Genomic DNA, 16,016 nt, shown 5'->3' on the forward strand with positions numbered 1-16,016 from the left:
AGTGGTCCTTGGGAGCCCTGCTTGCTCTTAAAAACGTTTTCGCTGCCAGTCACAAAGGAGAATTGGTCTCCCGGGGACCCCTTCTTGTTTGCGACTGGTTTATCACCTGCTTGAAATTGTCAGTAAACCGCAATTGTTTTTTGACTGCATACTGGTCGCAAAACAATTGTACATGCCCTTGCCACTCACTATTATGAAGGGACGCCCTTGTCACGCCCCTCCCTCATAGCTACTTGCAAACCCTATTTTGCGAGTTGGTAACAAGTTACCAACTCGCAAAATAGGGTTGTTACATGCTGACAGCCATTTTAGCTGTCGCAAACGGCCCGATTCCCCATTTGCGACCTCTATTAATGTTCGTACTTCTGGCCCTAAGACTAGTAGATCAGGCTTTGCATAGATTCGTTTTTTTGTGTGCTGTTCCTGCCCCTTGCGCGTTCTTTGCACATATTATCACAGATTTCCTACTCTGCAATGCAAAGTGTTTTTGGCAAGGCATTAAAGTTAACTCAAAGTGCAAAACAGCTTTTGTGCATTAAGGTTGATGGGTGCCGCCTCTTGCACAGGTCTGGAGCTCAAAGCGCTGATTGGTATGGCACAAACTTCTGCATTAAACAATAAATACTACATATAGGCCTTAGTGCCTTAGAACCACTGTGGCTCTCTGTGATCTCTTAACTTCGGCTTCTGTCATTTCATGCTCATTGGAAATTTCTTCAGCAAAACAGAAATAAAATATGACGGGACTCATTTATGAGGCTGTGCGTCACTTTTACGCCGCCGGTGCGTCACTTTTTGTGATGCACCAGTGGCGTAAAAAATGCACCTTGTTGAGCCATATTTACAAAGTGACGCATCTAGGTAGATGCGTCACTTTGTAAACCCCTGCGCCACATTATACCTGCACCAGGTATAATGTATGCAAGGGTGGCGTTTTGACGCAAGAAAGGGTCATGGAAGTGACGCCGTGAAATCTATAAGATTTCACTGCGCCATTTCTTGGCCGCTAATGCGTCAAAATCTTACGCCTGCCTCACAGCAGGTGTAAGACTGACGCAGGCCCTTTCACATGGGGCTTGCCCCATGTGAAAGGACACATTGCTGGAGTTGCATCACTTTTGTGACACACTTCAGCAGTGCATCACTTTTGCGCCTACAGATACGTCAGAAATACTGACGTATCTGTAACTCCTTGCGACATGATGCGTCATACTGTAAATATGACGCATCGTTAGTGTCGCAGGGAGAGCACAGTGAAAAGTGACGCATCGCTGTTTTCACGCAGCGATGCGTCACTTTTCATAAATGAGGCCCAAAATATCTACGCAAATCCCACTAGAGATTTGGACATTTTGTGCAGTGACAACCTTTACTGTTTTCCAAAAGAGGCCCATTCATGTGCAACAAACCGATACGTTTGCGTGTTTCTAACTGTACAGAATTTAAGAACGTTTGGCACAAGTGTTTCTCCCTGCATTGTTTAGCCTATTTCACAAGTAAAATCTGCTTAGCATTGTGAAATAATCTATGCCAACATTTTTGAATCGCCAATTGAACTATATTGTATTTTTATTTTTATTCCGCTTAGAAGTTAATATTACAATGAGGTAGGACTAGTAAACTGGAACCGGTGACTTATTGCAACTATCAGTTGGACCACAGTTAAATGCATGGTGACATGCATAGGCCGACTGTAGGGCCTTATTCAGTTTCCCTACAGCGGCTTCCGGAAATGTGCTGTATGAGCAGCAGGTACATTTGTTAATGAAGTGTGCATTCTTCTCCCAGTGCGCTGTAATAACGTCCCTTGAGGCAGAACGTCCTGGGGAGTAACATGAAGGATTATCCCCAGGTGCCTGTAACCGCTGACCTTCTTTAATTAAGGCCCGTGACAGACAGAGGGCCGCGCGCCGAAAGAATGCGCGCCATTTTATTGGGCCTTTGTGTTTCCCCCGCGCGCCCTCAGATCACAGGCCAAAAGGCCTCCTGTCCATCGGACAGATACAGTGCTCCCTTTGTACTGAGGTCCCCCCCCTGAGCAGGGAGGAGGCCCAGCGGGCCTGTTTATAATTTTGGATAATTTTATTTCATTAACGTGAAGCAGTTAGAGGAAATGAAACACCTTGCTCAGTCTGGACAGAATAAAGAGCTTAAGTGGCCGCGCGTTAAATCATAGTCCAATATTTACTCGGAATCCAAGATGGGGAAGCCACAAATTGAATTGCGGTTTGCTGCAATCAGCCCTAAAGTGATTGTCAATTCTTAGGAAATGTTACAGCCGAGCAGCGCACCATCAGAGCACAGGCCAAAAATGCAAAACCGCTGTTTTTTTTCCGGCTGGAATACTTTTACGAAACCCTTTCTTCTTCCGAGCCTGTAAGGCTTGCTGAGCCATTGCTAATCTCGTTTAATTTTTCATGACATCTCATTGACATGGAAATTCATTTAGCTGTAATCTTTGATCGCTCACTGTTTCTGAAAATGAATTCGCATTCGCGTTTCCCCGTTTACATTGACGGGATTGGTTTTTTACTTCAGAACAATGGTGTGTGTCAGGCATGGGGAGAGGGGGCGAAGAGAGCAGGGAAGCTGCGGTGAGGAGAAGAAGGGATGGTTATGTTAGCGAATAAATATCACCCTTTATTTTCATCTCAATGGGGGTTCTTTGACCCCCATGACCCGAGGCTTCAGGCAGGGTGTACGTCCTGTAACATCCCCCAGTGATGCATAGATCCAGGCACAGCCCTGAGGTGATCTTTTACAATAGAGCCCTGTCAAAGCACTAATCACCAGCAGGTTGTATAGATAAAGCAGAACACAGAACCAACAACGGACCAAGGTGCAGCTAGAGAGAGGGTTTTGTTTCTTACATTTGCTGGCTCAGACTTTAGGAACATTTCTAAACATCAGCTCAAAAATACAGCCACAAAGCTCCCTTTGTTTTGCCAAACGAGCTTTGCCAGCCCGATATGTTAACAAATAAGAATTGTATAGAATTTGGGGTAGCTAGAGAATGCATAGTTACACACGCGCAAAAATATATCTAATTAAATAGCATAAAAATTAGCAAGCGACAGTTCACTGAATCCTTCAGTGAAAAAGCCCATGTAAATAGAAATAGTAAATGCACATACCTTTACAAGCACAGTCATGGAAATACTGAGTAATGGGCATAAGTAAGAAATAATTGCAGAGTAAGCACAAGCTTTATTTAGATATGACACTTGCGAATGCTATGATGTTGATTGAGATGGATTTTGGAGCAGGATACCACCTTCCAAAGTTGTAATTGCAGTTACAATTATATAGCACTTACTACATCTAAAGAAACTGTGAAAAGCTTCCGGCATCACTCTGCTCCAGAATCCAAGGTTAGTCTTAAATCCAGTATTACTGGCCATCGTTGGCTACTGGGATTAACCTCACAAGAAGGAAGAGAGGTTCTTGAGACCTATTATTCTGTTTTCCCTAACAAACTATAGAATCACAAAAAGAAGAATATGGCTACTCCATGATGCTTAATTGGGAAAAATGTGCCACTGGGAATCGCAAGGCCCTCCCCTATAAAATATAGGGGGCCTCATTTATGAAAAGTGACGCATCGCTGCGTGAAAACAGCGATGCGTCACTTTTCACTGTGCACTCCTTGCAACACCAATGATGCGCCATATTTAATCTATGACGCATCATGTCGCAAGGACTTACAGATACGTCAGTATTTCTGACGCATCTGTAAGCGCAAAAGAGACGCATTGCTGGAGTGTGTCACAAAAGTGACGCAACTCCAGCAATGCGTCCTTTCACATGGGGAAAGCCCCATGTGAAAGGGCTTGCATCAGTCTTACGCCTGCTGTGAGGCAGGCGCAAGATTTTGACGCAACAGCATCCTAAAAGTGACGCAGTGAAATCTCATAGATTTCACTGCGTCACTATTACGAGGCTTTTTGAGGGGGAACGCCCCCTCTGCATACATTATACCAGACGCAGGTATAATGTGGCGCAGGGGTTTAAAAAGTGACGCATCTACTTAGATGCGTCACTTTTTAAATATGGCGCAACAAGGCGCATTTTGTACGCCGCTGGTGCGTCAAAAAAAGTGACGCACCAGCGGCGCAAAACTGACGCAAGGCCTCATAAATAAGGGCCAGGATGCTTCGTGAATGGGCAATTCAACACTTGTGACAGTTCAAGTGGGCTACAACCACCAATTGAGGGAGGGAGTTTTTTTTAAATACTTGTACGGAGATTTTGTCTCCTGATACCAGAGGGAAAATAATGTTAAAACAGTCTACAGTTACTCTACCAAATGATTTATTAATGATTACTTTGACTGGATTAAAATGAGAAAGGTATACCCAACTGGTTATTAGCTATTGATGGTGTTATTAGTGCCCTAACATCTGAAATGTTCTACATGTTTCAGCTGTTCCAAGGAAGGGCCTCACCTATTTAATCAGGACCTATGCTATTCTCTAGCCGGAAATCAAAATCGTCTATATATAAGCCTACTAGACACAAATATCCCTAATTACATGCCAAATGTCCTAGCAGTCCTACTGAAGACTCTTTTATTGTTAATTTACTTCTAGCATCTGGAGAAAAAGTCTGCCAAAAAAATATAAACCATCCCTTGCTCCCACTACTGGTGGCTGTAGCCCACTTGAACTCCCATAAGGATAAGTGTGGGACTGCCCAGTGATAAACCATACCACATTATGTTGGTGAGGGCCTTGTAATTCCCAGAGAAACATTTGTTCCAATTAGGTGTCATAAAGTAGTCCTATTCCATTTTTGTGATTATATAGGCTACTGGGATTGGTCTTGTGTACCCAAACAATCCATTCAATGCATTCACTCCAGTTTTTTGTGTGGCAAATTACATTAACAGGAAATAGTTGTGATCAGCAGTACATGTTTGGTGGGATTAATAGATGTGCTAGAGGAGATTAAGGGCCTTATGTGTTGTTCGGCGGGCAGGTTCCTCTATCACAAACATGATGGTTATCTCATCCACTGTATTACAGGTGTAATTGGATGTAATGCATTTGTAATACGGCAGACGGGATATCCATCAAGTTTGTGACAGAGTATCTCGCCTGCCAAACTCTATATCTGGCCCAAAGTATTGTTAGGTTGCAGGGGTATGACTTTCAGAGCACGGTGAGAGTTTGTGATCCGAGAGAGGAGGCTTGTAAATGAGCTGTGGGCAATTTGTGGAAATATAATATTAGAGATTAAGGTAAACATGGTTGTGAAAGAATATGAGAGGAGGCACACAGATGATGGAAAGGAAGGAGAGGGTCACATGAAAGAAAAAAGAAAAGGTAAAAACCAGAAATTTTAATTACAGGCTGTTTTTTCATGCCAGATTTTTGGTATATGGAGAATATTGTTGAGGTAGCATGCAGCTTGAGGATGCAAGGCTGTAGAAAAGTAACAATATTATTTGCATGTGAAGATTGTGCTGTGTTAAGTATTTTTGATAAGGACTGGAAACAGGCAGTCTATCAACTGTAATGCTACCACTAGAGCAGCACTCCGGCTGGGTCAGTTGATAACGGGGGTCCCGAGAAGCTGTTTCTTCTCTGTGAGGGCTAGTTCTCAGCGCCTGAAATACCCTGGTGATAAATTTGTCCCAGGGAGCAGTACTTGCCATCAACGCTGCATGTGTATATTGACCTTCACTTGGATTGAGCAGCGCTGGCCCTGGTGGAACTTCAAGTCCCAGGTTGCCCAGCGATCTCATCTAGTGGCCACAGGTGTGGGGGACGAGCCACCACTCTCTCAAAAGCGGTGCAGCATTTCCCACGACGCGGGACGCGCCCAGACGAAGCCCGGGCCAAGGCAGGCCTGTCCTTTCCCGTCATCGACAGGAAGAGACAGGGGAGGGCCACCCCCCTTGATTCCAATTCCACCCCAGCCAACCCTTAAGTTTTGCCCCCTGGAGGACGCCATCGATCTTCACTCTAATTTACTTCTTACGGCAAGTAGACTGGACGCATTCTGGTTCTCCCCCAACTGCTATTAACTGTAAATGTTGCATGCTCGTGTCTGATTGACATTATTCATGTGGACTTTACGGCGAATTGCTCAACCGTTTTCCCAACTTAATAACAAATTCTTCTTTGTACCCTGCCTGAGCCTATTCCTAAAAGCCCTGTGAGTCTGCTTACTGCTGGTTGGTCAGTTGTTTTACACAAAGGGTCCTATCAATAGGGAGCGCCCTTGTACATCTCAATATGGGGAAAGGCAGTTGTACCATCTAAAAGCCCCGGGCCCAAATTAATCCTTCTTTCCCGCCCATCCCCGACATCAATCAACAAGATGTTACAAAGGGCCATATGTGCTGTTACATCGGAAATTGAACACACCGAAAGGCGGTTGTCAATTAATCCTGACCTTTTTCTACCAACAGTAGATTTGCCCATTCCTAAAACCCCTCATGTAGCACTGTCACCAGTTGGAGATACTTCCCCGCCCCCTCACTCCAAGTGAATGTCCCGACTACTACAACAAGAACAGGAGATGAGGGTGTGGGCACTCGCAAGAATGGGAAATGCAAGCAAATAGCTGGGAAGGCAACTAATAGCAAGAAGGCAAGAAGAGGGAGTGACTCAAGGGCAGAAGATTACTTAATCTAAATCCAATATTAGAACCCGCAGCTGCCCCTAGTACAGACCCAAAGTACCCAGTCTGGGTCCAGGCACTACGGCAGATCTGTTGACTCGACTTAGAGACATGATAAAGGAAGAGGTTGCCCCTCTAGTCGATCAATTTAATACCCTGACATCTATGGGGAGCTCGAGGCAAATGCAAACCAGAACCAGCGTAACACAACTTCCATCGAGGGAGGGTGGCTCTAATCCTAAACCTGATCCTAAATCCCAGGCCCCTTTGGGCAAATGGGTGAATCCCAGGACTCCAGCCCCTAATACCCAGCAGTTCACTAGTCAAGATACTAGTTGTACCCCGGCATCCTGCTGCTCAGCGAGAGCGAGAGCGGACAGCAAATACAATGCTGAGGACACCCTGCAGTGTGGTTGAGACTAATGCCCCAATAGGTAATATGCAGAGTATCCTTCAATCCATCAGCACTGCAACAGGGCCAAGTACAAGTAGTGAAGAGCTGAGGAGGATGGTAGATGCTTCCCTGCCAACTATAAATCTTCCTCCAGCATCATCACCCTATGTAATCATTCTGACAGGGGTTCCACCTCTGAATAACACCCAGAGGGAGTCTCAGTTAGAACTCAGGAATAAGAGCTTATTTTGGTTAGCAAAGTATAGGCAGCTTCCTTATGAGAGGGCTGGAGATATTCTAATTGTGTGGAGAGTAGGTTGGGTGGGACCCAGCAAAAAACGAAATCATGGGGATTGTATGGTCATTAATTTCAAAACCCCTCAGATTTTGCACACGCTACTAAATTATAAAACCAGCCCTGCAGAGCCCCTCACAGAAGTGAGAGCTCTTCCACTTGAATATTTTTACTCCCATTGTTCTAACCCCGGTTGGGCAAATATTACTTTGTGGCATGTAAGGCACTTGGATGAAAAGCAGAATCTTGGCCACAGACACCCTTGCATTAGACCCTTGTTTTTTAACTTGTCTGTAAACAATCGTTATGGGGATTTGGAAGATGTGAATTGACCATCAGGGATAGGGGGTGTGGGCTATCCCAAGAGCATCCAGATGCCCCTGAGAGGGCGAGTGCAGTTAGACCACAGGAGTACAAAGCGGTCGTCCTTAGGTGAGATTGGCACAGAAACGTGGGCTTGGTACTCACCGGGGCTTACATCCACTAATCCTTCCACCCCCTCCAACAACACCCCACAGGGGAATAACAATTTAAGCACAATTACACCTTGCCCCAATCTCTCGGAAGGAATCTCACGCATAGGTTTTGAGCTGAAGATCCTCTCCTGGAACGTAGCTGGCATCAAGGGCAAACTCTCCTGCTCTGAATGGGGACTTTTGTGGATCAGTTCGACATTTGTTTGTTTCAGGAGACTTGGGCAAGACAAGAGATGAGTGTGCAAGGGTGGGTTTTGCAACATTCAATTATCCAGCTGTCATTAGAGAGAGGGGCAGACTGTTTAGGGGACTATCTATCTGGGTTGCCTCCCAAGCGTTGCGGCTCAGCCACTCCCTTGATCACCTCCTCTAATGACATTCAAGTGTGGTGGCGATCTCAATTGCCAATATGAACCCCTTTCTGGCATTTATGATCTGATTACCAATGAGGAGGACATGCAGTGGGCTATCCCAGACCCACAAATCCTTCCTGTTAAGTCCTGGTCCCCTTTGGTACTACAAATGAATGCCATCTTTTTAAACCACTCGCTGAGAGCATGTAATGGTCGCACATCTTCTGAAAGGCTGGGTAAACCAAAATTTAATAGTATTGACCAAGCTTCTTTTTTAGATTATATTCTAGTGGAGTCTAAATCATGGCATAGGGTCCTTGATTTTGCTGTCGTATCACGACACAATAGTGATCACAATGCCCTGGCACTGACGTTGAAGGTCCCAGATTCAGGCATTCTCCCGGTTAGTAATCCCCCCTGGAGAATGGGTTACTTCTTACCAACAACAGAAGAAGTATTAAGTGGGGGGTAATAAAACAAACACCTGAGAAGCTGAGAGCTCTCTATGAAGTAGTAATACCAGCTTTGCAGGAACTTAGCAGCATTTCTGCTGATAGGGACAACCCAGCCTATATAAAGCTGGTCGAAGAGCTCCATAAGAGTCTGACAACTAAATTAGCTGATATTTTTTCCCCAGTAGTACGTCCCAAAAAAGTAAAAGCGGTAACCCAGACGTGGTTTAATGACAACTGACGCAAGGCTAAACATGGCGTTGATAGCAGCCATCAAAGCAAAAAATAAGTCTTTAACTAAAACTAGGAGGGTTTTGTACAAAGAGGCTGTCTGTCAAGCAAAGCAGTCCTGGGAGGTGAATGAATGAGAGGATATCAAAACCGCCCTACTGAACCGGGATATGAAGGAATTCTGGGCCATAGTTAGAATTGGTAGTAGGGCGGGAACACCAATTACTGAACAGAATATTCCAGCAGAAAAATGGGCTGATCACTTTCACTATACAATAGAAACCATCACTAGTCCACATTCCAGTAGTCATATCGCTGCCCAAGGGGACTCGGGTGCAGACATCGGCCTGGCAGTGTACTCAACTACCCCCGTACCTAGGCATGCCGATGAGGTGGCTGTTGGGATTACCCATCTTGAGGTTACTAAGGCAATTGAGAAACTTCCAGCAGGCAAAACACCTGGTTTAGATTGGTTACCAGGGGATTTGTTCCGAGAAGAACCAACTATTTGGGGTCCCTATTTGTGCGCACTATTCGGCACCATAATTAATGGCATGCCGATCCCTGATACTTGGGCTGTGGCAGAAATTGTCCCAGTCTCTAAAAAGGACTCTCCCCTACTTCCTGCAAAGTATAGACCGATCAGTTTGATCGATGTCACCCAAAAATTGTTTGCACAAGTACTCTTAGACCGAATCCAGGGGTGGATGCAAGAGAATGATGTCATAAGCCCCTACCAAGCAGGATTCCAGGAAGAACACTTCTACAGTGGACCAAATATATAGACTCTAACTTATTCTTTGGAAAACGGTATCAATGGAGGGTGGCAGCCTCTATTTGATTTTTGTGGACCTGAAAACGGCCTTTGATTTGGTGCCCAGAATCAAACTATGGGGGGTACTAGAGAGAATTGGAGATTCCCTCTCACTTGCTTAGCATGCTTATTAAGCTGTCTGACGCCAATTATGCCCAAGTAAGATGTGGAAAAGGGGGAGAACTAACCAACAGACTGCCAGTTGGCAGAGGAGTGAGGCAGGGCTGTGTGCTTGCACCAACCCTGTTTTGCCTCTTTGTCAACGCACTTATCACCCATCTTAAAGCAGTTAAGGACAATGATGCCCTAAAGCTAGCAGACTCAAAGGTTCCTGCATTGATGTTTGCAGATGACACTCTCTTGTTGTCCAAGTCGCCGATGGGAATCCAGAGGCTACCGGACAGTTTTGTCATCTTTTGTAAAAACAGGGGCTTGGAGATTAACACTTTGAAAACTAAGTTTATGATTGTCAATCCAGCCAAGAAAGCACGCTCAAATCCCCAACTAAATGGCACTGCAATGAAAAGGGCTCCTGTATTTGTCTATTTGGGTGTTACCCTCACTGAAAATATGGATTGGGGGCCCCAAATAGCCAAAGCCAAGCTTAAATAGCTCAGACCTCCAGGGGATAGCTAAATTAGAAATAGAATCGACCACTAAACCAATTGGCCCTGCTATTGAGATTTATAGGGCTCAAGCAAGGGGGGCCACGCTGCATGGGGCTGAACTCTGGGGCCACTGTTCTCCTGCTTCTTTAACCAAAGTTGAGAACAGTTTCTTAAGACAAATTCTGAGCCTTCCGCCTTACGGTTAGATCTTGGTACAGGCCCGATTGAAGATGAGGTTGCCTTACTACCCCTAACCTTTTGGCATAGGTTGTGGGTGACCCCGGAATTGGTAGAGTATCAAGAAGAAACTAAAGAGCTAATAGGCTACCCAGGGGTAGATAATTGCTTGGTTTGCACATACAAGGGACGAATGTGCAAGGTAGGCAAGCCAACCCACTATAGTAGTTCTGAAGAAACTAGCTCAATAGTCTCCCGAGCTGAACTGGTGAGAACCTATTGAATCCAAAAACTGGAAGCCATTCATGGAAATCCGAATTTAGGTGTTCTGACTGCAGAATTTCTCACTGTAAAAGATGAGTATAAATTAGAACCCTTCGTGGACGACATCCTACCCTTCTCAGCAAGGAAATTATATGTCCAGTTCAGATACAGTACTCTTCCCCTCTGGACCTTTACCTCCAAATGGGCTGGATCGCCCTGACGTGGGTGCCCAGCGTGTAATCATCAGGAGGAGTCAGAGTTGCATGTTCTGTTCTTTTGCCCTGGGTACAAAGCGGCTAGGCGCTGTTGACTTATACAATTGTGTCGGAACTTGGGGTTTGTGCAATGCCAGGTTGCATTTAGAGTTCTGAAGTACGACACCTCTAAGCACATTGTCTTTTCTGTCTCTCAGTTCCTAAATGCAATGTGGCGGCGGCGATGGGCATTTTTAGAAAAGGAAACAAAAAATGGAACAGGCACACAACAATAACAACCCAAGCGTCCAGTGTGTAGATTAGCTTATTGTTGTAATAATGGAGAGAGATTTTTTTTTCTTTTAATTCTTTTTAACAGTTTTTAAAGTTTTTATTTGAAATGATGATCTCAATTGACCTTCTAGTTTTAATTATTTATTGTACTAATTTAGCCATGTTGCTATGCACTGGTTGATCTTCACTTATGAACTGGTATTTTTGTTCGTGTACTGTTCCTTTTGTCTTGTATGCCATTGTTGCATTTGCACTTTCACCGATTGAAATGTCATGTTGACCCGAGCAGTTAACTTGCCTTCGATGAAACAGACGGTATATTCTAATCTTTTACACAGACCCTCCAGGATATCGCGATTTCGCGATTTTGCGATTTGCCGCGAAATCGGCACTTTAGTAAAAATGCCGCGATTTTTACAGAAGTGCCCGCGAAATCGGCACTTTTGTAGGAATCCCGTTTTTTTTACAAAAGCCGCCTGTATCCGGAGGGGGTCTGACTTGCGTTGTTTATTGGGGCGGGCGGGAAGGACACAGAAGCACGAAAGAATACCTTTCAGGGCTTAATGGGGCATTAGCAGCTCACTGCGACGGGCTTTGAAGTGCCCATCCCGCATCTGGCTCCCCGCTGGAGACCCTCCCTGTGACTGGGGTGACGCCCCGCCATCTCCCCTGGAGCCGAGGGTCGAAAGAAAGGGCGATTTACAATTTAGTGAATGTCCCTCTGCTCAGCACATCTCTTGAGATGGGTGTTATTTATACTCTGAAAGGGGGGGGAGGAGTAACTCAGACTCGGCCTTTCACCCGTGCAATGTTAGTAAACATTCCGTAATAGGGGTGGTTATTTTCAGTGCCTGGGAACAGCAGGAGTGCGAAATGAGCATCTTCGTACAAAAAAAGAAGATTAAGTATTATTCCATAAAGGCTGGCCCCACGCTCTCCGCACATCTGGTCTGGGGCGTTGCTTTGCTTTGCGTTTTCTTAAGATATCTACGGATGGGCTCGGGTGTCATAACTTTCCTTCCGGTCCGTTTCCGATGAAATTCGGAGTTGCCTGGAAACATGGAGCCACGTTTGCCCTCGCAGTTTCTCGTGAGCAGTGCACCCGAGCATCACGCGGGCTCTGGCCTCTCTAGGGCAGAGGTCAAGACTCGCCTCCAGGGTGGGCACACTCTGCCCATTCTCACACCCGGAGCGCACGGGTGTGAGAATCAATCGAAAAAGTACCAGAAATACAACAAAGGCACTGAGGGAAAAACAAAGAGAGTGAAAGTGGCAGAATGAGAAAAATGCACATATGAGTGGAAAACGAGTGACAGAGGAGATATAAACATGGCACAAATGAGCAGAAAATTAGTGCAGAACAGACAAAGAAGCAATACAAATAAGCAAAAAAGGAGTGAGGGGAGATACAAAAAAGAAGCAGAAAGAGTGAGTGGAAATAGAGGGAGCTGTAGAAATGAGCAGGAAGAGAGTGAGTGGAGATAAAGTGGCACAAATGAGCAGAAAATAAAGACACAAATGAGCAGAAAATAAAGAAAGTAAAAACAGAGAAAGCAACTGAAAATTAGCAGAACTGAGAGTGCCAACGTAAAATAGCAGAGGCGGGCAGAATCAGTGGCAAAAAAAAAACACAGTTTCAAAGGCTGAACAAACCTGACTGAAGACAGCAGCAAGGGGGGCTTATGCTGAACATGTTGGAAGTGCATCTTTCTGCCATGTCTGCTACCAGGGTGCCCTCCTCGGAGCCTGGCAGCATATCCTGGGCCGTGCGCTCCGGGTGTGAGAATGGGCAGAGTGTGCCCACCCTGGAGGCGAGTCTTGACCTCTGCCCTAGAGAGGCCAGAGCCCGCGTGATGCTCGGGTGCACTGCTCACGAGAAACTGCGAGGGCAAACGTGGCTCCATGTTTCCAGGCAAGCCAAAACACGGAAAACTCCGAATTTAATCGGAAACGGACCGGAAGGAAAGTTATGACACCCGAGCCCATCCGTAGATATCTTAAGAAAACGTGCTTCAAAAATAGAGTGCAAACGTATTTTTGTTTCTGTATTTCCTATAAGGAGTTAGACCTTTCATTGTAAATTATAGTTTGAGGCATTTCTCTCAGAATTTGCAAAAGCTTACTGGACATTGGGATAGGAGCCCATTTCTGTTGGCTGTTCACTCACTAAATTGTTCTTCACAAGATGTACAGACCGATTTTGAACCTGTTTCTATCAGAAAGATATTTATGTTCGAATCATACAGGCAAAATATCCATTGATTAACACACAACCTGCAATGGCAGTCTCAAAGTAAATGCACAACATTTTAGGTTTCCAATTCTTTAATAAGATGTGCGACGTGTCGCGGCCATAAAGTATTTTTGCTTTGTAGCACCTCGAGTACTGTACTCCAAGGCGCCCGGTTTGACGAGCGCGGACACGTGAGGGTGGGTACCTATATATAAATATTGATGGCATGCCCATGTAGAAGGGGGCACTCGAGCCTTATGCGGGCCTCAAGCTGTAGGAAAAGGGAATTACTTAAACCCACAATCAAAAGTGTTTCTATGGAGGAATGCTTACATTAGTATACATACATAGCTTCATGTTGTTAAATAACAAAAAAAACGAAGATATCTGTGTTTGTTGTAGGAAAAATGGCCAAATAAAATGCCGCAAAATTGCCGCTAAATTTCCAATTTTGTGCCGCTAAATTTCCATTTTTGTGCCGCTAAATTTGCTAATCCATGCCGCTATATCCTGGGGGTCTGTTTACACCTGTGTTTTGTGGGTTTTAAACTTACAATGCTATGCTTTTGATAGTAATGCTTGGTCTTATTGACCGAAAGAAAGGTTTTTGAACTGAACTGAACTGATAACCTCAAGGGTTGGAAGCGCCAAGTAATGGCTGGATGCATAAGTTGAGAAATATCAAGAGCTATATGCTGCATTCAAAGAAAGCAGTAATCTCAATATCACAGCAATGTGAGAAAATACTTGAACAAACAATAAACACATTGAAAATGAGATTCTACAAGTGTCTTCTGATGTTCATACTCTGGTTTGGCTTACAATATTGATACCAAAGCAGAGTGGGATCCATTATGTTGCCTTTGGATTGCATAAGAACATCTTCCTAGACAGTGAAAGTGTATTGCTTGCATATCACTGGCTGGAGCGTGGAGATTCAGGCACAAGGGTGAGAATGATGGTGACAGGAATCCCTTAAAAAATATATTGAAGATTGTGCTAGCAAAGGACTGCTGATAAGACTTCCTGAATCTCCACCTTTTGATAATTACAGGGGTGAGAGGTGGAACTGCAGATTTTGTTGTGCAGTTTAAAAGGGGCCCATCAGGTGAGGCCCAGCCTTTTGTCATCCTTGATCACATTTCACTTCAGAAAATCTTATGCCTCGTTTTTCCTCTGTTGTGGGTGCTCCAGGCCGGCGACTACCCAGCTGATAGGGGTATCACCACGCAAAGACTGCATATGGACAGCAGCCAGGAAGGGACATTTGAAAGGAGGACCACCCCAAACCGATTCTGAAGCATGACACAGTGGAAGCAAAAATATTTCATGCTGTCATTGGCTGCCATAGAGCTTGGGGCACCTGGAGAAGCATGGCTGACCGACGAGACTGCAGGCCTGTTACATGCATGTGACGATTACTGGTCTGAATGGAAGCACTGCAAGAGGCTTCGACATCGGTTCTACTATTTTTATACCTTTGGTGAAATGCCTTCTTGCCAACAGTGGAAAACTGAATACCCTGCTTATCGGGAATGGGGGAAAAAGCACAGCCCTGAAGCTAAGGAGGCTCTGTGCAGAAATGAGCAGAGCTGTTCTGAAGATAAGAATAGATATGAGCTAGTGTAGACTTTGCATAGGCCTCCTCCCAATGCCTGGTATCTCCCCCTGCGCTCTTAGAAACCATAACAATGACGAGGCAGCAGAGAACCAACCAGGAACACTATCCAAAACCACAGAACATGGGTCTGATAATTTTGTGATTTTTTTTCTTCAAGAAGTTTGCTAACCTCGAGTAAGGAGGAAAGACGCCTCCTATTAAGCAGGCATATTTTTTGATGTTTGAACATTTGAGCCAATTTTTTAATGGAATTGCTGTAGATATTCACATATTAAAGCTGGTCGATGTGATAAGCTCAAGTGTTGGGAGAGACAAGTAATGTCTGGACGCATATTTTGAGAAATACAAGACCTATATGCTGCATTCAAATAAAGCAGTAACCTCAAGATCATAGCAATGTGAGAAAATGCATGAGCAAACAATAAACACATTGAAAAAGAAATTCTACAGAGGTCTTCTAATGTTCATCCTCAACATTGGCTTACAATATTGATAAAACAACAGAGTGGGATAAATTATGTTGCCTTTGGATTACATAGGCACAAGATGGAGGATAAGACCAGCTTCCCAGACAGTGGAAGTCTATTGCCTGCATTCCACTGGCTGAAGCATAAAGATGCAGGCCTAGGGCAAGGAGGTTGATGACAGTGCTACCTTTAAAAAAATATTGAAGACTGTGCTAGCAAAAGGCTGTTGATTTCACTTTCTGAAGCACCACATTGCAATAGATGGCAGGTTAAAAGGGGCCCATCAGGTGAGGCCCAGCCTTTTATCGTCCTTGATCACATTTCAGTGCAGAAAATCTTATACCTCTTTATTCCTCTGTAGTGGGTGCTCTAAGCTGGAGACTACCCAGCTGTGAGGGGTATCACCAGGCAAAGACTGTGTCTTGACAGAAGCCTGGCAGGGACATGGGAAAGGAGGACCACCCCAAAATGATTCTGAAGCATGACACAGTGAATGCGCTTGTAGTTTGAGTCAAG

The 16,016-nt window shown here is 44.8% G+C and overlaps 1 pseudogene; it reads left to right on the forward strand.

The window, feature by feature from the left end:
- Positions 1 to 14,785: 14,785 nt before the first annotated feature.
- Positions 14,786 to 15,101, forward strand: LOC147722594 (synaptic plasticity regulator PANTS pseudogene; annotated as a pseudogene).
- The last annotated feature ends 915 nt before the right edge of the window (positions 15,102 to 16,016 follow it).

Source organism: Lissotriton vulgaris, chromosome 4_1, assembly GCF_964263255.1.
Source record: "Lissotriton vulgaris chromosome 4_1, aLisVul1.2, whole genome shotgun sequence".
Lineage (NCBI taxonomy): Eukaryota > Metazoa > Chordata > Amphibia > Caudata > Salamandridae > Lissotriton > Lissotriton vulgaris.